A 23678-nucleotide genomic window follows, 5' to 3' on the forward strand; every position below is an offset into this window, starting at 1 on the left:
GCCATGGACTTGGCCATATTGTCTCCCCTGCTCTAGGACCATGAAGGGACTTTCTCCTTCCCCACCCACACATTGAACAATATTGACTAGACCTTGCGAAGAGAAAGCTTTGACCTGACAAAAAACATAGAAGTTGAAGCCCTGCTTTCCCCCAAATCCCTTTTCTCTCCCCATAGGCAAGGCAAAAGGGCCCCTTTGGAAGTTTATGTTGGTTTGACTTGGGCCTAGGGAACCAGGGAAGACAACGTATGAGTATGAATAGCAGGCACAGGCAATCTGGGCCCTCCAGATGTTTTGGGGCTACAACTCCCATCATCCCTAGCCAACAGGACCAGTGGTCAGGGGTGATGGGAATTGTAGTCCCAAAAACATCTGGAGGGCCGAGTTTGCCTATACCTGATCTATAGGCTTCTCTGTCACATGATGATTCAACTTCATTTCATTTTTGTTTTCATGTTAAAGCCACACTCTTTTTGTTTTACCTTCATTTTGATTACCTTCACTGTCTACCTTCCATTCTTGTTTTTTGATTGATGCTTTGTGGAGTCTCTCTCTCACACCCACCCACACATAGGTCTTTTGTTCCCTTCATCTTTGGCATTTTTTGCCTAAATGGCATGCAATTTGCAGGCATCTTATCTGTTTTGGGGCAGATGGAACAAAACAAATGTGATAAACAAACAAGCAAAATGTAGAAAACAAAACTGAATGTACTCTTGTTGGTTTTCCATCTTCATTTTTTTATTTTTCTACATTCATTTTACTTCTGAACAAATGTGGGTACATTCATTTCATTTTTCAATTTTTTAAAACACACCCCAAAGTGAAGAGCTTTTTATTTGCGCAGCCCTTTTAGAGCTGTCAGCTCTAATGAGTTTTAGTGCTGGGATTATCTTTCCTGCTGTTTTATCGTGTTCTTTTATTATTCTGTATTCTTGACGTTTCCCCTCCCCTCCTCCCCCATACTTTTAATTCTGTTAGCCGATCTGGGAACTTGCTTCTTGAGGAGAGGGGTGAGGAGCTTTGAAAATAAATAAAAAAGTTACAGATCCGTACATTGTAAGGGGCTTGTTTTGTGCAGAGTTTAGCACATCATATGCAGCGTTTATTAAGGATAATCATTTTCCGACTGTTGTGCTGCATCTGGTGGATTCATAGGATCCTATAAGCCAGTGCACATAAGCACCACCTTAAATGCTTGGGGGCAGGGGAGAAAGTGGCCTGGGAAGTGGTACATGGATGGTTGATTATGTTAGATATAAATGTTGGGTTTGGCGGCATTTAAGTAGAATGATATAGGATGGTATTTCTAAAAATGCATGTCGTGCATGGAACCCTTTTATTCACAGCTGTTGCTGATGCTTTTGAATTTAGTCTCAATTAGCACTCTATAGCAATCTTCTGAGCAACCTATCACATTGGATTACAGATTATATCGACACAGAGAAAAATGAATTCTCAAAGATTTGTGCTTTTGCATTGAGTTGACGTTACTCAATTATAAGTACATTAGCAAATTGCAGTCGTCCAGCGCTGTGCCGGGGCATTCAACGAACCCTTCTAGCTTCCATTAATGGTAATGGGAATTCTCTGTCCAATTTGTGTCACATCACACAGACTGTTCGGTGCTTCAGTCGGCCATAAACTTTTTTTGTCAAAAGTTCAAGGTTGACTTTTAAAGGAACATTGGCTTTTCCTCCTGCAAGGGCTTTAGGGTGGCTGAACTCAAGCCGTTGAATTCAGATTTGTGTCTCCCCAGGAAAAGGTATGTCCCAATGCTAAGCTCGCTAAAACTACGGTACCTTCCAGTGCTCTGCAAGAGCAGTGTCAAAATACGCATGTGTGGTTGTGCAAAGGAAATTGAGAAGCCTAAGGTGTGTGACGTGTTGTGTGCCTTGTACTTTCTTCATGCACAATAGGATATTTAACTTGTGGCAGACTATTCTAGCAGTATTCAAGGTGATATTTACTGAGACCTTTATGAGTGCCCTAGGAGGCGTCAGCAGGCACTGCGTCAAATAACATGTCATACATGCATTTAAAATGTTGGACTGATAAAATATAAGGACCCATTTCAGCTCCTGTCATCACAAGTAAAAAACAAAAAGGCTCAAACAGGCTATCTCCACCACCCAAATGTCCCCCTGGACTCAGGCACAGGCACAACCCACTTTCAGGGGTTGACCAAACCACCGAGTCCCTGGATTCTTTTAACGGAATACCCTTCACATAGGGATGGTGAGAGCGTTCTCCCATCCCTATCACCTGAACCAGAGCCTATCTGCAACCTTACAAGTTGTGACGATTTGCTACGCGGCAGGCGAAAACCAAATGGCAACAGCCAATCGGCCAAGTGCGAGAATTCCTGCCGTGCCCCTGTCCCAATGACAGATGACACATGACAGCATAGCAAGGTCAAGCGCAGAAGCTCTAAAAGTAGGGAGAGGTGGGCGGGTGTTCCGAATGCACGCGCCGAAAGAGGAAGCTCTGGGTCACGTGCATGGGCATAAATAGGTCCCTCGATTCCTTTGGACTCTGCCCCATTGGCCCGATTGAACCCAGCATCGAGGGACTTACCAATCAGGTGTTGTGGCTGACCAATCAAACCCACCCAGAACACAGGGTGTCGGTTTCCAGGTCTCACTACAATACATGCCCTCTTTAAGGGAGGACCCAATCTACTGTTTCTGCTGCTGTGGCCCGCCTTGGCAAGGTCTCACATGCGACCATCACTATTGCTGCTTAGGGAAACATTTTGCCATTACAGTGGTACCTCGGGTTGCATACGGTTCAGGTTACAGACGCTTCAGGTTATTGACTCAGCTAACCCAGAAATAGTACCTCGGGTTAAGAACTTTGCTCTGGTGCTTCAGGTTAAGAATAGTTTCAGGTTAAGAATGGACCTCTGGAACAAATCAGTATGTAACCAGAGGTACCACTGTAATCCTAAAATATTTGCCATTGTTTCCCATCTTGTGCCCCTGGGGTGGAGGTAGGCTAAAAAACCACCACCACCACCTTGGTAAACAAACTCTTGTATCAGGAAGTTGCTGCTACTTTCTTTTGATTACCTTGAATTAACTTTTAGCTTGTCCTTTGAAAATCACTGCTCTTCCTTTTCTTCTAAAGTAGATTCCGTACAATTTCCGTGCCCGAGATTGTCTTGCTTTGAATAAAGAAGCTTGGAAAAATATTTAAAAAATCTCTCCAGGTTTTAATAACTCTGCATCTTGGGCTAGATATAAAGCTTGATTAGACTCACTCTATTGTTACACGTAATTAAATTCTTGCCTGCCTCTAGCTTGGGAGGATCTTCTGATTTAATATGTATTTTCTTCGGCGGAACAACACTGAATGCCTTTTAATTTATGGCCTTGGCATTCATATTACTGCTGCATTTGTCAGGGCATCGGATGTTGCTGTTGCACTTGGGTCTCTTTCAGCTGGAAGAGCTCAAAAGTGAACACAGTTTACAATGAGAAGTACAAGACGGGTCCTATAGAGAAAGAGAGTGAATTCTTTTCCTAGTGTCAAAGGCCACCAGAAGAGATTTCCAAACCATCTTCAAGAGTTTCAACTAACAAGGCCCACCAGCTCAATGGGGCTTTCCTCCCCTAAAAATGGCTAGGGGGTTTGTGTGTCAGGTTAACCTCCAGAACACTATCTTATAGAGGCAAAGCAAAGTGCTATCTTATAATGGTTGATAAACACTGTTAACGGAAAAATCTGAGGGCTCTCTTGGACAAAAACAAAGACACCAACCAGGATAACTTGGAGCAAAACAGCAGCCTGTAGGCTTGGCCTTTATTGAACTGTTGCAACAGGGTTCCCTTCCCTTGCAAGAGAGAGGAAAGACCCAGAACAATGGGCTGCAAGACCTTATAAAAACTTTTGAAATTCCCCTCCTCTAGGTCAAGCCCACCCCCAGAAACATCATGCATACATTACAGAAAGGAGGGGTTGACATCATGCATACATTACAGAAGGGGTTGACATCATGCATACATTACAGAAAGGAGGGGTTGAGGGAGGAGTTGTGGTGGTAACCTGAGTGTCCAGTCACCCAGCTGGTTCCTCCTTTCCCCCTCCCCATGAGTACTTTCCAGGTGACAATGGGGAGTTTGCAGTTTCCTGCCCCCAGAGGGAAGATCTGATCATTGTCCTTTGTTTCAGCCTGTGGTGAATCCACTGTTCTTTGTGATTTTGATTGTCTTCTGTCTGGGATTATCAGGGTTGACATAGCAACTGGGCAGGGCTCCTGTGGATGTGCTGGGATGGTGAAGGGATTATGGCTGACCAGAAACCAAGCACCCCCCTTTGATAGTCCTTGTCACATGGAGTAAAAAATGGAACAGTGCAAATCTGATGTATGGTTGATTTTCTATGAATTTATAACAGAAATGTGGCGTATGTAGTGTGTGAGTGTGAGTGTGTGTGAAGTTTGTGGAAACAGAATGATTGGGGTGGGGGGGTTCCTGCTACAGTTCCCCCCTTCGGAGATAAGATTGCAAAGGTGGCTACTTTGCAATCCTTTTCTCCGCACAATTTAAGGTGGTAAATAATAACCTGGTATTCTCCGTCCCAGATGTGTGTCCATGTGAACCTGAAAGGGACTTGGATATCATGCTACTTTAAGGATATTTGCATGGAAATATAATGGTGTAACAGTGCACTGCTCAGTTACTTGTGGTATTCTAGCACCTTGCAAGAAATATTTTCTCAATAGTGATCTATGCTTTGCATTTAGGCAGGAAGGTCCACTAATGACTGAAAAGTGCAGTTTGCTTCCCCCCCCCCGCCATTTGTGTGTTCTCAGGTGTCAAGGTAGCTCTTCTGTGGTCTCACATCGGCACGGTGTCGCAGTAGTGGCAATCCCTGGTGAATCCACTTAGGGCTTTCATGTAGCCTGGCACCCACCACAGCTGGCACAGGTTTCGGACACGTCCTGAGAGATATGTCTTCGCCTTGGCCAAAATCCATGGGATTTATTATTATTATTACAGGCTCTGGTCTTGTAGTCCTGGGAAGTTGATCACTTGCACTTTAAGGACCAAAAAGCTAATTGCAGCCTGGATACACTTGCCCAATTCAAACTGAGTCCAATTTGAATTTATGTGCCCATGGTTCTCAACCTTTCAAACCAGTCTGTTAAAGGAAAACCGTTCTTAAAAGGGCATTTTGTCCAAATAAGTCAATTTAACTCTATAAGGGATCATTCCTGCTAAACCAAAGCATGTGCACCTTTATGTATCTTATAAGCTTCTCCTTGGTAAAGCAAGTTTTAGCACATTTTAAAATGGATAGGGAAAGTTGGCAGAGTGCCAGGTGGGACAATGAAATGTGGTTATCTAAACATTGGACTACACAATAGTGTGAGCTATCAGAAAGTATAAAATGCATGAGAATTGGTGTGCAAGCAATAAGACATTAAACATAAAAATTACACACAAAAATACCCCCCTTGTGGAAATAACACACTGTCAGACACATTTCAACATTCCTACATAATAACACTTAATACAAAACAAACTAATTAAATATCAGTTGCATATCTTGACACAATTGTGATCTTTTACGCATGTATCTTTTGAATCCTGGAGCACAGAGGCTTGAGGTTCAAGTGAAAAGATGTCCTTGCAAGTCAACTCCACCCCCCTTTGTCAGGCCCACTCCCCTGGCAGTCTATATCCTTTGAAAGAGATAGCTGTGGGCACTTGAAAACTCTGGTGTCTTGTGATGACGGAAGAACTGAGTTGAGGGGTTGTTGCTGCTTTTCATCATTGCACATCTGTATAGGTGATATCCTGTAAGGGGCAGGGTTTTGGGGCTTAAAGACAGTTAGAAAAGGGAGGGGGCAAAAGGCAAAAAGGATGTCCTTCGGTTTCTGTTGGAAGCTGCAAATAATAAAAATCTTAGCGAATTAAGCGTTTCATTCATTCCAATATTATTATCACATTTTCCTATAACTACTGTTATTATCTGCCAAGTTCGTTTGCTTTCCTTCACTTTGGAGAGAAAGAGAACTGTAAAAAATACAAAGGTTAAGAAATACAAAAGAAAGCAAAAAAATTAGATTACCAGTCAGATGAAAACAAACTTGACACAAAGACATCAGATTTAGAAAAGAATTATTATTATATATATTATCAAAACCACGCAGATTACTACTAGACTGAAAAAAATGGGAAAACCATGGGGAAAAAACTTTAAATTCACCATGTGCTATTTGATAAAAGAACTTCATGAAACTGACTTTCAACATGTGATGAACATGTCCCCAAAGTAAAACACACACACACAAAATGACCTATGAGGAACCAAATAAATAAATGCTAAAACACACAATTAATAAGTAACCTGAAGTAATCTGTTTTGGCATTCTAACATCCCAAATGAAAATAAAATAGTGTTTCTTGATGTGACAACATCAACTGTAATGTTAATACGGGAAATGAGTTAATACCAAGAAAAATGAATGGCAATTTAAAGTTGTGCAGGTACCTTGCACTAGCCAAAATGACAGAATTAATAAGAAATGCTCAGGCAAAAAGGTAAACAAATACCATTCACCAAACAATGTTTGGTTGTGCTTCGATTAACTTCATAGACATCATGGGGAAACAGATTAAATAAATGAAAACAGATTATTTGTAACTTTAAAAAAAGTGTCAAAGCCATAAAGAGATGGAAGTTACTAATATAGCAGGGATTCAGACTTGTTTCACAGAACAGAAAGAAAGTTGCTGTGGGAGGAAAAAGGGACAAACACTTTGTTATCGGGGTTCACATATCCTGTTAAAAGGGAAAATTATTTCATGTGAGAAGCCTGTCAGGAAATGCTGTTCCTAAAATTCCCATTGAGGGGGGAATGCTTTGATATTTACCTGTGAAAAGGCATGTTAAGATTTGGAACTTGGAAAGCTCTTGACTTTTGATGGGCTAGTTGTTGCTTTGTTTTGTTTTGTTTTGTTTTGTTTTAGCCTTTTGTCTTAAGTAGCCCCTGGAGCAAAGACAGATTAAGGGTGATTTCCCTCAATGGTTCCTCAATGGTTCCAAGTTTTCTTTTACATTTGGAAGAAACCTCCTCTCCCCCCTTACAGTTCCCCCCTTCCTCTCTCTCTCTTCTTTAGCTGATCTAGCCTCTGTGCATGTGCAGAGTTCATGTCTCAGCAAACCTTTTATACTATTGAAAATGTTGCATCCTTTGGCTAAATTACCATTTGAATAAGGGAAAGGAAGGGTAAGGAGTAGATTTTGAAAACAGGGTTTGATTTTAAACAAAAAAGAGAAACTCAGCAATTTAAGTATTCACCAAAGCTAGCAATTTCAGCCCAAGCAAACTGAGACTGCTTCCTTTATGTACAGGAAAGGGCTATCATTATTGGTCATTTTATCTGGTCATTCGCGGAACAATCAACCGCTCTCTTATTTATGAGTAAAAATGGCCAGTCAGAATTCATAGGATTTTTTTAACATTCTCAGTCATTTCAGCCTTACCATTTGCAGACAAATTATCCTGCCCTTTATTTACAGGATTGGTCAAGGCGCATTCTACTTGACTATATGAATTTTTATGTGCTTAAACTTTTAGTAGACTTTTAAGTTTTATTTTTTAAATAGACAAAATGATAAACACTGTAATCACTTAAATGCCTGATATCACCAGTTCTGCTTCAAACATCACGAGCAAATCTGGGCTAAATTTCAACACATCAGCTACAAATTGGGAAAGTTGAAAGGGACCTGGGGTCATCTAGTCCAACCCTAAAATACAGGGTTCATAGCAAGATTTGTACTACCAGAAACACACACATTCACCTCTCACCTTTAAAAACAAAGAGCAAATCTGGGCTGGATTTCAACTCATCAGCCACAAATTGGGAAAGTTGAAAGGGACCTGGGGTCATCTAGTCCAACCCTAAAATACAGGGTTCATAGCAAGATTTGTACTACCAGAAACACACACATACTTATGTACACAGACACAACTGGGGAAGAGATCACAAGCCATGCGCCTATCACAAACCAAGCGCCTATCATGTACTAAGGAAGAGGAAAATAAAAGTACCCAACCCTTTTAGCAGATCTTGAAGCTAGTTTGAGTGAGAGTTTTTTACTTCCTTAGACTAAAGAGTGAAAGTTCCTAGATAAATTATCTTTAAAGACTGAAGTGAACATTTTTCCTAAGATAGGGAGAGGATCTCTTATAAAGCACAGTTAAAGCAGCCCTAGATTTGATTTTTTTTTTTAGGGAATACACAAGTGTTGCCCCCTCCCCTCTTTGCAGTTTCCTTTAAAGGAAGCTTACTCGGGAGTAAATTTACCTGGCACAGAAGTAAGAAGGGAGAAAACAACTGAAAGAGGCAGAGTGAAACAAGGGGGAGGGGGGGCATTTTCTAACAAAAGAGGCCATGAAGTCTTATAGAGACTGATATCAGGAGCCTTACAATAACTCTTCTGTCCAACCAAATCAAAGTTAAAACTGGACTCAAATGTTTTTTCTTAGAATGAACACCATACTTTTATAGGCATACGCTTAATGAAATACATACACTGCATTTTAGCTTGAGAGAGCAGTTGTGCTCAACTAGGCTTTTGCAGCAGAAACATTAGGTTAACTTCTCCTTCCAAAATAGACTGGAGCAAACTCAAAAGTTACAACACAACATCATTTACCATTACACTTAAAATCGCCCTCCTCACTTAAACTAGAGGAAGGAGTGGGGTAATCCCCCTTTCAGAACACAAGTAGCACGTATACAGGATTTCACCACTTGGGAGGGAAACTCTCTTTTAGAGCCTCTCTCAAATAACAAACATTTGCACACTCCATTCTCCATTTTGTTTTGTTTTAAGATTGATAAGGCGCAACATGGCTTCCTTAGATTTGAGATTTTTGAAGCAAGCTTGCAATTTAAAACTATGTGCATTTTAAGAACAGTCTGTGGATGCCGAGGCCAATGTAAATACAAACCCTTGAAATATTTCTAAATCTTTGAGTACATCTCTTATTCATTTTTTTTTTTTTTTTTTTGCCTCTGAGCACCATTAAGTTTACAGTTTCATGTTCTAGCTTTAGGTTATAGTTTAACAACACAAACTTGACCATTTTTCCCCCTTTATTTTATTTCTATTTTTTCTCTAATTGGAGATGGCAAGGTGGAGGGGCATATTAGAATCCTCTCTGGGGCAAAAAGGCTTCATGGAAGCTTTGTTGCCAGGAGGAGTCCAGCTAGGGTGTTTAGTGAGCTCCCATTCTCTCATATGTTATTATTGGGCTTTTTTTTTTTTTTTGTTAACAAAGTACGCTAAAGACAGAAAGAGTGGAAACACACACACAAGGGAGGAAAGGCAATGGGAAAGAAAGGGTGAACAGAAAAAAAATCCTTTCAGTACTCAAAGTACCCTTGACTAACACAATTCCTACTTATCTATAAACCACGAATTAATTTCTGAAAATCTCAAACCTGAACCTGAAACAAAACCACGGGTCTCTCAGCCCGGAAACTCAAACCACGGGTCTCTCAGCCCGGAAACTCAAACCACGGGTCCCTCTGCCCGGAATTCCTTTTCCTCAGCGCTGCTTCACAAGACTAATCCTAGTGTGGGGCCCCACTTCGTGAACCGCCCCTTCTACCCTCCACAACAGCCTCCTGCCTAGCCTTTGAGACTAAGTTTGGGCTCCCTACTGGACGCCTGCGCTGTGCAGTGCCAGATTGGGGGTCCGAGAAAACAAAGTTTTGAAAGGGGAGCAAACGACCTTGCGTTCTCACATACCCGGGTCATCCCTAACAAAGGTCACCAGGCAGGAGGGGCAGCTTCATTTGCAGAGTTAGGGTAGGTGGAGAGTAAGAGAATACTTGAAAGACTCCTCTGGACGACTCCGAGAGAGGGATGTCAGAGAAACAGTAAAAGAGCCACGCTTTCCCGGACTCAATTCCAAGATGGAAAACGGGGGAGAAAAGAGATAGAGAGATTAAGACGTTCCTGGACGACCCCGGGGGGAACGTCGGAAAACAGCAAAAGGTACCACAATTTCCCCGGCCCAGCACCGCGTAAGAATTTGTGGGGAGAGAAAGGGAAAGGTTTTGACGTTCCTAGACGACCCCGAGAGATAACGTCAGACAGAAAAGTTCCGCGATTTCCCTGGCCACCCTCCGAGGGGGAGAATCGGGGGAGAAAAGGAGAGAGAGAGAACGTACCCGGCCGACTCCGAAGGGTAACGTCAGAAATGAAAGAAGGAAAGTCTGGCTGTCGTGGGGACGTTACTTTTCCACCCCCCTCCCAATGTATTTACTTCAAACCATACTCACGTTCGAAGATGTCCCCCCGCAGATCTCAGGATCCTTTTCTTTTTAGCCGGCTTGACCTCGCCTTTGCTCCCCTGGTTGAGCTTTTGGTGACGATTGATTACCGCCCACAAAGAGGAGGCAGGGAGAGGAAGAAGGATCTCTGGGCTAAGGTTGCCCAGTGGCGCCTGATCCCCTCTATCTCCCTCCTCACCTCTGCAGGAGAACCAAGTGTCCCTTCGTGGTCGCCAACTGTTAACGGAAAAATCTGAGGGCTCTCTTGGACAAAAACAAAGACACCAACCAGGATAACTTGGAGCAAAACAGCAGCCTGTAGGCTTGGCCTTTATTGAACTGTTGCAACAGGGTTCCCTTCCCTTGCAAGAGAGAGGAAAGACCCAGAACAATGGGCTGCAAGACCTTATAAAAACTTTTGAAATTCCCCTCCTCTAGGTCAAGCCCACCCCCAGAAACATCATGCATACATTACAGAAAGGAGGGGTTGACATCATGCATACATTACAGAAGGGGTTGACATCATGCATACATTACAGAAAGGAGGGGTTGAGGGAGGAGTTGTGGTGGTAACCTGAGTGTCCAGTCACCCAGCTGGTTCCTCCTTTCCCCCTCCCCATGAGTACTTTCCAGGTGACAATGGGGAGTTTGCAGTTTCCTGCCCCCAGAGGGAAGATCTGATCATTGTCCTTTGTTTCAGCCTGTGGTGAATCCACTGTTCTTTGTGATTTTGATTGTCTTCTGTCTGGGATTATCAGGGTTGACATAGCAACTGGGCAGGGCTCCTGTGGATGTGCTGGGATGGTGAAGGGATTATGGCTGACCAGAAACCAAGCACCCCCCTTTGATAGTCCTTGTCACATGGAGTAAAAAATGGAACAGTGCAAATCCGATGTATGGTTGATTTTCTATGAATTTATAACAGAAATGTGGCGTATGTAGTGTGTGAGTGTGAGTGTGTGTGAAGTTTGTGGAAACAGAATGATTGGGGTGGGGGGGTTCCTGCTACAACACCACACGGGAGAGAGGACAGGGCAAGCTAAAAAGCTTGCACACTGACAGAACGATTGCTGTAGCACTCCATTGGATTTCTCCCAGTATTGAGAATAGTACAAATGACACCATACCTGGGTAAAAATGACAGTAGGTCTGTCATCTTCCAGAAACGGTATCGCTGGTGTAGTAGCTAACATTTGTAGATGTAGATTTACTTTCTCCTTCTTTCTATCTCTTTTCTCCCCAGATTTTCTAGATTCCTCCTCATGTGGAGCAAATCTACATTCACATGTTGATACGCTTTGCTCTCAAGGGCCCCTTATCCTTTTGGTCTTGCAAAGCAAGCCCATAGGAGACTTGTTTTGCGAAGCACCTCCAAAACGGAAAACTCTTTCGTCTAGCGAGTTTTCCGTCTTGCGAGGCATTCGTCTTGCCGGGCACCACTGTATGTGGCTGGCAAATGGGGGAGTATGAACTGAGCTGGGGGCAGAGCTTCAACTTGACATTGTTTGGTTTTTTCCCCTTTGTGATGCCCCCTTTAAAGCTCTTGTTACTTTGATAATGTAACCCCATGTTTGGATTGCTATTATTTCAGTTTATCACTTGCCCTTCATCATACGTTTTTGTCCCCCACCCAAAACCCCCCACAGTTAATCCTTTGCACAATGCTTTAACTCCATTTTCTACCCATAAGCATCTGACACTGCTTTTACTGATAGGGCATAATTTTTTTTGACAACTTAGAATAATAACTAACATACCCATGGTAGGAGGGTGTGGGAAGGCTTTAGGTAGTCAGGGTTGGAGCCAGCAAAGTCATTCCGTGGGTGGAATGACTTCCTCTCATTGCAAATGGAGCTTGTTCTCCCTCTTTTCTCAACTGTGCATTCCCCACATCTTCTGCCAAGTGTTGGGAGAAACCCAGGAACAGATTTGCTTTGGTGGGGGAGAGAGAGGAAATGGCCATTTCATCGCACAAGTGGAAGTCATTTCACTCATGCAATGACTTCATTGAATAAACCCCATGCGTTGATTCTGAGCGAAGGATACTTTGGTTTTCTAATGACATTGTCCTCCCGAGGTTATAATGCATGTTGTTGTTGTTTAGTCATTTAGTCGTGTCCGACTCTTCGTGACCCCATGGACCAGAGCACGCCAGGCACTCCTGTCTTCCACTGCCTCCTGCAGTTTGGTCAAACTCATGCTGGTAGCTTCGAGAACACTATCCAACCATCTCGTCCTCTGTCGTCCCCTTCTCCTTGTGCCCTCCATCTTTCCCAACATCAGGGTCTTTTCCAGGGAGTCTTCTCTTCTCATGAGGTGGCCATAGTAGTGGAGCCTCAGTTTCACGATCTGTCCTTCTAGTGAGCACTCAGCGCTGATTTCCTTAAGAATGGAGAGGTTTGATCTTCTTGTAGTCCATGAGACTCTCAAGAGTCTCCTCCAGCACCATAATTCAAAAGCATCAATTCTTCGGTGATCAGCCTTCTTTATAGTCCAGCTTTCACTTCCATACATTACTACTGGGAAAACCATAGCTTTTACTATACGGACCTTTGTTGGCAAGATGATGTCTCTACAAGATGATGTTATAATGCATATTTTGAATAAATTACCAATACCTGTGCTGCTTGCCTCGATTTGCTTGTTCACACGTTTGGTCTCTGTTGTGCATCAGTGCGACACTCTTCTAAAACCTTTTTATAAAAGAACAATAACTCTGCAATGCTTTTTAGCCTGAAGCATCAGGCCAGAATTCAAAGGAATCTCCTGCTTCCGTTGCCTCAAACCATTCCTCTCCTGTGCTAGCCTTGTAAGCAAATCCCTTGTAGTCTGTGTTTCTTTCTGTTGTGCAATGAAACATCAGTTTATGTCTCCTTCTTATTTCACTAACTGAGGTGTAACCTTCGTTGTGGCACCAAGCGGTAACCATGTCCCGTAATCTCTTCAAATCCTCTGATATCAGGTGTTACAAAATGCTGTCAGGCTGAAGATGCAATCAAGGCATAGTTCAGAAAGCAGTCAGGAGGTGATGACTTCTCCTGTCTGGTCTGAAAATTAAAAGCCAGCTATTGCAAGCTGTCCACTTGAACACTCTGAGAACTTGAATTTGGGTTTCAGTAGAACACTCATAGCACATCAGTTTAGCCACAATTACCCTTTCTTGTTCTCCACAGGCAGTGGCAGAGGAACCCTCTATGGCATCTGGGGCGGGACGCATGCGCGGCATCCCATACAGACTGCACACATGTGGCAGCCTGTATGGTTGCTGTGCGAGAGGCAGCCCATACGGATGCTTGCATGGATGGCGCGCAAGAGCAGCAGCCCGTACAGATGCCATGCGAGCGGCGCCCGTACTAACTGTGTGTGCGCCCTCGGCCGCTCTACAGCTGGGGGGGCAGCAGGTCATCTTGTCACCCCCCTGAGTGATGCCCAGGGCGGACCGCCCGGTCCCCCTTCGTACACCCCTGTCCACAGGCTTGTAAAAAAGGGTTAACAGGTGATGGAAAGTTCATTAGCCATGCTGTGACAGCCTTTGGCCCTAGTTTCTTATTTTGCCTTTCTCTTGGCATTGTTAGCTGCGATGGACCCTGGAGCAGCCAGCCACCGCAGGTCTGATTCTCTACGTTATTTCCCATCTGAGAGAAACTTTGGAAGAGATCCCCATTCCTCGCTCTTTATTGTTAATCGAGAGATGTGTCATTGAAGATTGATTTCCGCCGCTTAATCAAACGACATTGGGATGCAGCAGTGGTTTTGGCTGGAGTCCAGGTCTCATTTATAATTAGCATAGCTGTCTTTAATTGGAATTATTTACTTGACATTTGTCTCCAGCTGCTGAATGGATACAGGTCACATCTTCTGCTTCTGCACATTAATGAAGACTTCTGAAAAGGTGTACAGCTTTTGGAACAATAATTTTTTAAGTGACTACTGTTTGTACATCATTAGCAAACATCTGGCATGACTGAAGCTAGACACTGGCAAAGTCAGCTTGCTTGGGAGGAGAAGGGGCCTTTTTTGTTTACAGTGACATTACGCAAACAGTATTTGTTGGCAGATTTCATAAATCGGAGCTTGATCTCACTTTCCTCACAGCATAATATACCTTGCATTATTGAATTGAGGTTTTTGTTCATTATAACTCTAAACTGTTCTTTGGAAGCCCCCTTAGCAGTTGCTTTGGATAGGAGGTTACTCTGGCTTGTACCTAAAACCTATTTTCTCATTGTAGAAATATCAGATTAATGTGGCACTTCTGCAAACTCTTAGGAAAGCCCTTTTAACCTCCTTGTGTCTTTCCCTTCCTTTTTTAGGTGGTTGGCTAAGGCACTGCTTTTTCAGAGAGACGGGGTTTTCCCTGTCATGGAGATGAAGAATCTTGTGCTATACCGAATTAACTATTGTGTGTTAGAAACCAGTTTGCTAGGGTTTTACTGGTGGACCGTATGGAATTTTATTATTGTTTGGTTGCTATATTTCAAAAAGTGAAAGCCAGGACATCCCGAAAGTGGATGAGCTTTTTTATAGACAAACACCAAAGTTTTTGACATATTTTTTTTTACAAAAACGCAAAAAAAACCCTAAAAACCCACCCTCCACAAACCCACACAAAATGTGATTGACTGGCCTAAGATCAGAGCATCCCTAATTAATGTCTTATCTTTTTCTAAGTTGGTATGCCACCTTGGAGACCCATTCCACCGAAAGGTGGGAGAAAAATATTGGGCTGTGTTCAACATAACATTAAGGAAACCGTAGTCAGTGCAAGCATTTGGGCTTGCTCGATGGAACAATCTCTATTCCCCCTGTGTGTTGTTTTGGGGTGTGTGTGTGTGTGTCCCAACTCCATAGAGCAGAACTGGGAAGGTGGTGGGAGGAAAGTAGGGGAAGGGTTAGGGGACGCGTGAATCGTTGCACTGGTTTCTGCTAGTAGCACAATTTGCTTGAATATGGCCCCTTGTAATCGAGAGCATGTGTTCCTTAGCTACGTGCATTATGCAGCATCTGTTTATTTACACAGATTGAGAGACAGGGACTAGATCTCCAAGTCTGATCTGAGAGCCATCACTATTTTGCAGTGGTTAGAGTACGGTTGTTGTTAAATTTATATACTGCCTTTCACCCAAAGACCGCAGGATGCGTTACAGCATAAAAACACAAAATGAAAACTCAAAATACATATAACAAACAAACAAAAATAATCCCCTAGATTGTTTAATCACCCAAAGGCCTGGTTACAGAGTTACTACAAAACACAGTTTAGAGCTAAATACAGTCTGCTGCCACTGGGCTCTGGACACTTTTCTGGTCTCTGTTGCAGAAGGGGAAAGCCTTCTAGTTAAATCCACCAGTGGAAGGTGAGAGAGCAAGTGGATCTCATAACTCCCCAGCCCACCGCCTCGCACTAGTGCCTGCAAACCCCTCCTGCCCCAAACAGACTGCGCTGGTTCAACATGTATTGCTTGGGGGTTCCCACAGGTGATGGGGGGAGTGTTTTTGCTGAGACATGGGAGTCCTATGTTGAATTCCCTGAACTCCATTGAAGCTCACTGGGAAGCCTTGAGCCAGTCCCGTATCTTTCAGCCTAATTTACCTCACACGGTTATTGTGAGGACAAAATAGCTGCCAGATTTTATGCTCCACAGAACTATTGGAGAGTACAAAGCTCCACAAATAAATTAAGCTGAAAACCTTGATGTATGTTGGGGTGCCCCTCCCTCAATTTCTGTAGTTGTTAAGAGAAATTCACTGTGCATCTGAATCGGACAAAAATCTCTTCCTCATGTGCCAGGCTTGGGAATTGTGAGATGGAGGCCTGGCACAAATTAAGTCCTGGCAGTACCAACAGTTTGTTTCTGAGTTGCCTCTCAACTCTTTGCTCCTGCTGTAGGCTTCAGCAACTGTGTCAAGGACCGAAAAACAAAATTGGGGGAAAGGGGAGGAAAGCTCGTAAATCTGCTCTGCTTTTTGTTGTACGCACACCATCCATCTGTAGAATAAACAGCAGCCAATTATTCCCCGAGGGTGGAGTTTAAATCTTCCTCACATCCCTAGTGTTGCCACTGTAGTTTTTAATTATTCCCTGCCCTTTTTGTGTGAGCTTTTGTCACTGCTGTTAATCTCAGTGCAGATTGGCTAAAAGCGTTCTTAATATTTAACAATTAAGATAGCGGTGAATACCTGAGCAATACAGTGTGATTACTGCTTCCTCACTGCTTGCTCACAATGCCTGCACTGCGCAGTACACAGCCAATGTGGAGTGTCACGTTGTTTGTTGTGTAAATGAGCAAAAACAAGGTTGCTCAGGTGTAAGAGTGGATGTAGCGAGTCCCTTTCTTCAATACCTTGATTCCTGTAGGAAGAGGGTGATGTCAGGACACTGGCAGCAACTGCTCTGTATGTCCACTTTGGCATTAAGAAGGGTTGCACTTGCAGAATGACACAGTAGCTCTGTTTTTTCGTGGAGTTTTTCCACGTACACAGCCTATATTGTCTTGCCTAGTAATTCAGGCTCCTCACTAGTTTGGGGAGTGTAACGGGTACAGTGGTACCTCGGGTTAAATTAACTTAATTCGTTCTGGAGGTCCGTTCTTAACCTGAAACTGTTCTTAACCTGAAGCACTACTTTAGCTAATGGGGCCTCCTGCTGCTGCCGCGCCGCCGGAGCACGATTTCTTTTCTCATCCTGAAGCAAAGTTCTTAACCTGAAGCACTATTTCTGGGTTAGCGGAGTCTGTAACCTGAAGCGTATGTAACCTGAAGTATATGTAACCCGAGGTACCACTGTATACTAAATCACATTTTATACAGCTCTCTCATGGGACTCTAAAGAGGCATGCATCTTTTTCTCCTCGTTCCAAGAAAAGAGAGTGGGAGTGGAGAGTCTTTGGGTTGGGATGTACAGTGTGCAGTGAATATGCTCTGCATGAGGACAACACACAGCCCGATAGTGTGCCTTTCACATCTGTGACAAGGCTCAGGCTTATGACCTCCTCCCTCCCCTCTCCTTCTCTAGTGTGTCCACAAGCAAGAGATCCCTAACCAAGGTTAGTCAACCAGTCAGGATCGTAAACCATGGTTGGAGCTTGGCTTGTTTGAACCAACCACAGTTTAAACTAGTCAGAGTTTCACCAAGTTCGGAAATAACAGGGAACTTTGTTAAGTTTTAAAGCAGGGAACAGGGAACTTTGTTAAGTTTTAAAGCACTCATGACAGAGGAGGAGGATGACTGTCAAGGTTGGTGGAGTTTGTGTTTGTGCTGGATGTATTTTGCAACATGTCATTGACACAATAATAGTGCTTTAGTGGTGGGTTTATACAGGGCTGTCCATGCGCCATTCTACAAGGCTTCTGATGTTTCTGCATCATTGCCATCCAAAGGGGCGCTATTGCAATATAATGCATCGAAAGCACGACTGCGCCGATGCCCCGGTGCCCCAGGAGTTTGTGATACAAAAAGTTACAGGATTTTGCCAGAAAGTTATGGGACATGCATCAGTTGGAAATGAAGCAGTGTGTCCACCCCACAACTTTTGCAGACACATACAGTATTAAAAGCAGGATTGCATATCATTGCCCCAATACCATCATGCTCACAAATTGTAATGAAAGCACTTGCCTCTGGCATGGATGGATGTTTGCTAAGTCCTCTTTCTGTTTCCTGTTACTTGGTGCCTTCCTTCTCATGGGACAGAAGAATGAAACTTTGCCTTCTCTCACCGGGTCTCTTTTAAAAGGTGAAGGTGACTGTTGTTTTCATGTTAAATTGGGACAGGGCCATTCATCACTGGATTCCTGATAAAAGTACGCAGCTGCTTTAGATGTTATAACTGGTATAAGTGCCAGTGCCAGAGGAGGTGTCATTAATGTACTGCATCAAAAATGACTCTTGATCATAATCGGCGAAGTGTGCCACCTTTTTATTTATGGTTAAATGATTTGATAGGCTCTTTTTTTCCTTGAGACTGGTATGTATGACAGTTGTGTCACATAGGTAATAAATCAGTCCGATTTCTTCCTGTTTCAGGTATCTGAGAGGTTATTTAAAAACTCAGTAATTCTGAGCAGTGAAACTCAAGAAATAAAATTAAGTACCAAGTGTTTGCCCAAAGCCAGTTGCTATGTTACTCAATTATAACTAAATTGTTATATCTATATATATCTATACAGTATATATATAGATCTATCGATCGATCGATCGATCGATCGATAGATATAGATAGATAGATACACACACACACACACATACACACACACAAAAAAAACAAACAAAAAAACAAAAACTAATGGCCTTGCATTCATTTTTGCTTGCTACCACACTTTTAACACTGGTCCAGAATTGCCATTTTTCACATACTTTTTACAGATAATCCAGAGAATGCCATTTTCCAAAGCTCACATATAAATTGTGGGGGGAGTGCAATTGGGATAGCAAGGGTGATGTTTGGTGAGCTGGAGGAGCACAATTTGCAAGGGTACACACCCTCCTCACGTGTGTGTACAGCTCCATCCTTCAAGCTCTGATCATGCTTGCTGATGCCTCTAAGCCCAGTGCGCTGAATCCATCTACCAAATGCCTACCAACTGTTGCATGAGATTCTCAGTGGCCCAAAAAATGTTCCCCATTCCTGTTTCACATAATAAAGAGAGGAGATTAACAGCCTGTTCATATGTAACCTCACTACTGTTTTAAACCAGGAAGTGATAAAAAGGTAAGAAGCTGCAAGCAGGAAGCTTTTAATTAATGTTACAAAAATGGGATTTTCTTCTGAGTAAGCATTAGAGAAGAAGACATTATTAACTGATAAAATGGTTCTCAAGAAAGCATTGTGGAGCCAGCATTATTATTTTTTAAAAAAAGATCAGCTTACAGCCGCTTGCAGAAACGTAACACCTCAGCAGCCATAAAGACCCTTAGTGTTGTAGCAACCTTAGTCAAGCATAATTTCGTAGTTTGGAAACTTTCATAGATTTAATTAGATTCCTCTTGCACCAGTGTTTTTTTGTTTTTTGTTTTAAATCCTTGAAATGGCAAAACCAGGAACACTAAATTGAAAAACATTATTGGATTGATGTGCTTAGTTTAATGTATTCCATAAACCCTCATTTCATTATGGCATTTGGGTGCCTTAAATTGTTGTGTTTTCTCTGCGGCTTTTCTCCTCTCTGATTTATTTCTACAAAGAATGGGCTCACCATTGATAAGAGTGGGCAAAGGACAATATGCATGAAGCGTCACACTGAGCAGTGCTTCTTGCTACTTCCTTGTCTTTTATTGCAGTGGGACTTAACCCACAATCAAAAAGATTTGTCATTCACCCCTTAAGGAATAACCTTGAGCCTGATTACAGCTCATGAAGGCATGGAGGTGAATCATAGCACAATAATTTCTACTCCTCCAAACATGCAGGGACTCCCCCTAAATCTCTGCTCCTGATTTGGAAATGGGATCATCCTTTGGACCATTTACTATCTCCTGAGTGACCTTATGATGCTCTCATAAAAATGTTTATGACCTTTCATTGAAGCTTCTCTAGCCCAGTGGTTCCCTTCTGGGTGTTGGATTAGAAGTGTATCAGTGATTGACCTCATACCCTCCCCACTCTGCTTGTAATATTCAAAGGGCGATACTTTTCTTGATGCTGCCACCTTCAAGATTGTTTTGCTATTAATCAAGTGTGTGCCCATCGCTGCATTTCAGCCACCTCTACTCAGAAATCCTTTTCCCTCGAATGTGCATCATTCAGAACTATTGATTGAAATGTTCTCTCATTTTCACATTCATTATTTTTTACTGTCCGGGTGGGGATGAAAATCTTATGAATGACTGAAGGCTAAACAAAAAAAAATTATGCTTCAGAAAACTCTGCAATCTCTGCTAGTTAAAAAGAAGAAGAAATTCACACCCTCCCACCGAATATATATTAATTGGAAACAAAGACCATGCAAATAAGTATTCTTTTAAACGGGAAAAGCAAATTGTGTTCCATTGAACCTAAATTATTGTTGTATCCAACATCATTAGTGAAAGAGTTTTAGACAGGGCTGAATACATTACTTAGATGGTGTGAATAAGTGAATAAACAACTTTTTAAATGTTCATTTTTATTGGGCTCTAATGTGAAGTAGCCACTACAAATGGTTTCTAAATCACTTGATTCAGGCAGTGTAGTAAGATGAGAAAACCATAAAGTACTTCTGTTATTTTTTATATTAAATTTCATAGGTCGTGTACTTTTATACATTTCCTATGTTGTGACACTTCAATAATTATTTTACCAGGCTGATAACATACATTTTATTGACATCCTAACTAAACATGCTAGGCAGGTACACACATTCATCTGACCATGTGAAGCCAAAGTTGTGGACAAGGGCCTGCAGGCAAGCCCCATTCAGTTAGAGTTGAGCTTTTTTTTTGGGGGGGGGACACACGATTAATCAGGATCCCACAATTGACCACAGACACCCCGCGATCGCGATCAACAGGTTGCACATGCCTGACATAGAGAGTTCTACTCTCATTCAAGTGAGTGTCAATGAGTGGTCCCCAGCATACTTTCCCTATTCAACATGGACAAGGATGGAGACTGATTGCATCAGGACCCCTGCCCACACCCCGCCCAAGGATACAGGGTTCACATGTTCAGAACATGCCCACCCTCTCACTGGATAATCGCTGCTACTGTTCACTTTGATTTAGTTTGCGATCTAACAAAGATATGTTACCCTTGTTGGGGAAGAGTTCTTTGGAAATTTGCACTTTATTCTCACTGCTGAAAAGAAAAGCATAAATTTGAAGAGAAAAGTGGCTTGCCTCTTCCGCATTCCAAGGAATCCTCCAGTTCTGCAGGTAGATGTCTTCTCCCCAAACATTTAGTTTTGTTGGGCTGCAGCCTCAGTGCTTAACCAGTAAACTTCGCGTGAAAGGCTATTCTAAATGCCAGTCCAAATCCGGAGGTTTTCTTTGTTACATATGTGCTATTTTGAAGGGGTCAGCTTTGGTTTTCTCTGGCTATTTTTAGCTGCCAAAGAAAAGCAGAAAGAAAGGCGTCCCAAAAGAACAAAAGTCAAAAAGTGAATCAGTGTTGAGAAATAAAAGGGAATTCAAAAATATTATGGGCATAACAATAAAGCAAATTATATTTATAGAATTAGAGCAAATGGTCCCAATAAGTAAAGTGGGTTATTGGTTTGTTTTTGTTCTTGTTTTTATTATGCATTTTGTGTTTTCTATCTTGTATTTTTATGTTGTGAACTGCCCTGAGATTTACGGATAAACGGTGGTATACTAAAGAAAGAAAGAAAGAAAGAAAGAAAGAAAGAAAGAAAGAAAGAAAGAAAGACAGACTCAGGTATATAAAGTACCTGAAATATGAAACTGAAATGAAGCACTGGTAGTTCAAATAAATTCTGTTTATTGTTTTAGAATAATATAACGCTCTCATCTGGATGTTATGCAAAATTATGGTTTAGTACAGGAGTAGCCAACATGGACTACTTTGAGCAGTGGAAACACTGGCTTGTCTGATGGGTGTTGTACTCCAAAACAATTGGAAGCACTATATGGCCTACGTGAACACATTTTGACTTTGTCTGCTTTCCCCACCTCTCAGCTCCTCTGGCACAGCTGCATGGAATAAGTTGGAAGCCTTTGCTTTTCAGTAACTGCAGTTTATTACGTCCAGAACCTGGCAAACTGTGGTTAGTTTTAACCATGAATCATGCCCTCAGTCCACAGTTTATGATGCTGGCTTGTTTCCTAAGTCAGTCTTTACTAATCTGCTGCCCTGCAAATGCTTTGGACTACAGCTTCCGTCTTTTGCAGCCCTCACTGTGAACCAGGTAGCCAGCTGAGGGGTGAACACATCACTTAAACTATCACTTACATTTCATGTAAAAATTCAGCAATCCATATTGGACTTCACAACAACCATCCTTCATCATTCCCGCACTGTCAACAATATATGGTTTAAGAAGATCATGAAAAGCTAATTCTTTAATGTCATAAGACATAATGTAATGCAAGGCTTTTTAAGACTTGGTAATTCAAGGAATGTTTAGTGCCAACAAATATAGTTACCCGTTGCCTTGGTAGAAGTGTACATTTTCATTTTAGCTGGCATCGCTAAACATACTTCCTTCTGCCCCCTTGGTTGACTGAAAGCTCTGATCTGTGCTTTTTTTAAAGAAACATTTTTTTTAGTACCTTCCAGCCTCCAAGCCACAGAAATCTGTTAACATATGTACATAATTCTGAAAGCTTCTGCCAGCACGATGCTTTCACCTCAGACGAATTAGCTTTTTCACACTTTCATAATTTTCTTTTCCTGCCTGGATTTGAAAAGTTGTATCAGTACAACGTATGGCTTTATCTTCCTTTACATGGGAGCAGCAACTGCCATGGGAGAGGTCAATCCAGCATAAAGGACAAGGAGTCAAAGAAATAATTACATTTGATTTAGTTGCAGGGGGCTTGCTTAGCTTACCCCCTTTTGGACATGCTCCCTGAACTTTTGTTTGTTTGTACTCTTTGTTGATCAGATTTCATTTACTGCAGATAAATGAAATTATTTACTGCAAATAAATGAATTTTTGGGTCCTTTCCCCAAGAGTGCAGCTGCACTTGTGATTTCCTGAGAGACAGGCATACTACCTCTGACAAACAAAGACTGAACAACTAGGGACAGACTTATCTCGGTGGGGTGTGCAGGCTGGGTGCAACCCACGCTCCCATACTACACAGAGGCTGTGCCCACTGTGCTCTCATTTGTGCTACCTTACTTTTCGTAAAAGCATTTTAAATTTGCAAACACATCCTTACAGCCTTACAGCAACCCTGTAATGTAGACTGTGGTACAATGTTAGCAAAAAACAACAACAACCAGAAGGAAGAACAGTACTAGCACCCTAAATGCTATCTATCTCTCTGTCTCTCCATTGGTCTATCATGGCATACGCATTTTTCGGATACAGCCAGTGAGTGCCAGATTTACATATAAGCTAAACAAGCTATAGCTTAGGGCCCCACTCTCTTGCCCCCCCAAAAAAAAATTAAAGGAAAAAAACCTGGATGTACATTTCCAAAATAGAAGATAAAAACCCCCAAATAAAATAAAACCTGCATTCAGCAACAGTGTTTTGTGTTGTGTAGGCTCCTATGATGTAAGTAATGGGCCCCGCCTGCTAGCCTGCTCCCTGAAATATCACTAGTTCGCTCATTTCTATATACAGGGTGCCTATATTCTGCATGGACTGGTTGCAGGGCAATATGTGCAAATGGCTTTAGATACCTATTAGGTTCATAAATTACCAAATAGCATATATGGTATATAGCATATAGCATGTCTCCGGACTGCGCTGGCCCCCGGCCTC

The 23678-nt window shown here is 42.3% G+C and overlaps 1 protein-coding gene across 8 annotated transcripts in view; it reads left to right on the top strand.

The window, feature by feature from the left end:
* Positions 1–23678, top strand: part of FHIT (fragile histidine triad diadenosine triphosphatase) — a 1063956-nt gene that overhangs the window by 114699 nt on the left and 925579 nt on the right. The window contains exon 5 of one of the 8 annotated variants that reach the window (XR_014216130.1): positions 14618–14651. The exons of the other annotated variants lie outside the window; for them this stretch is intronic. The gene's annotated coding sequence lies outside the window, so the exon portion shown is untranslated. Of the gene's footprint in view, positions 1–14617; positions 14652–23678 lie in introns of those variants that run through there. 8 annotated transcript variants of the gene reach the window in all.

This window comes from Podarcis vaucheri (genome assembly GCF_965113315.1).
Source record: "Podarcis vaucheri genome assembly, chromosome: 2".
Lineage (NCBI taxonomy): Eukaryota > Metazoa > Chordata > Lepidosauria > Squamata > Lacertidae > Podarcis > Podarcis vaucheri.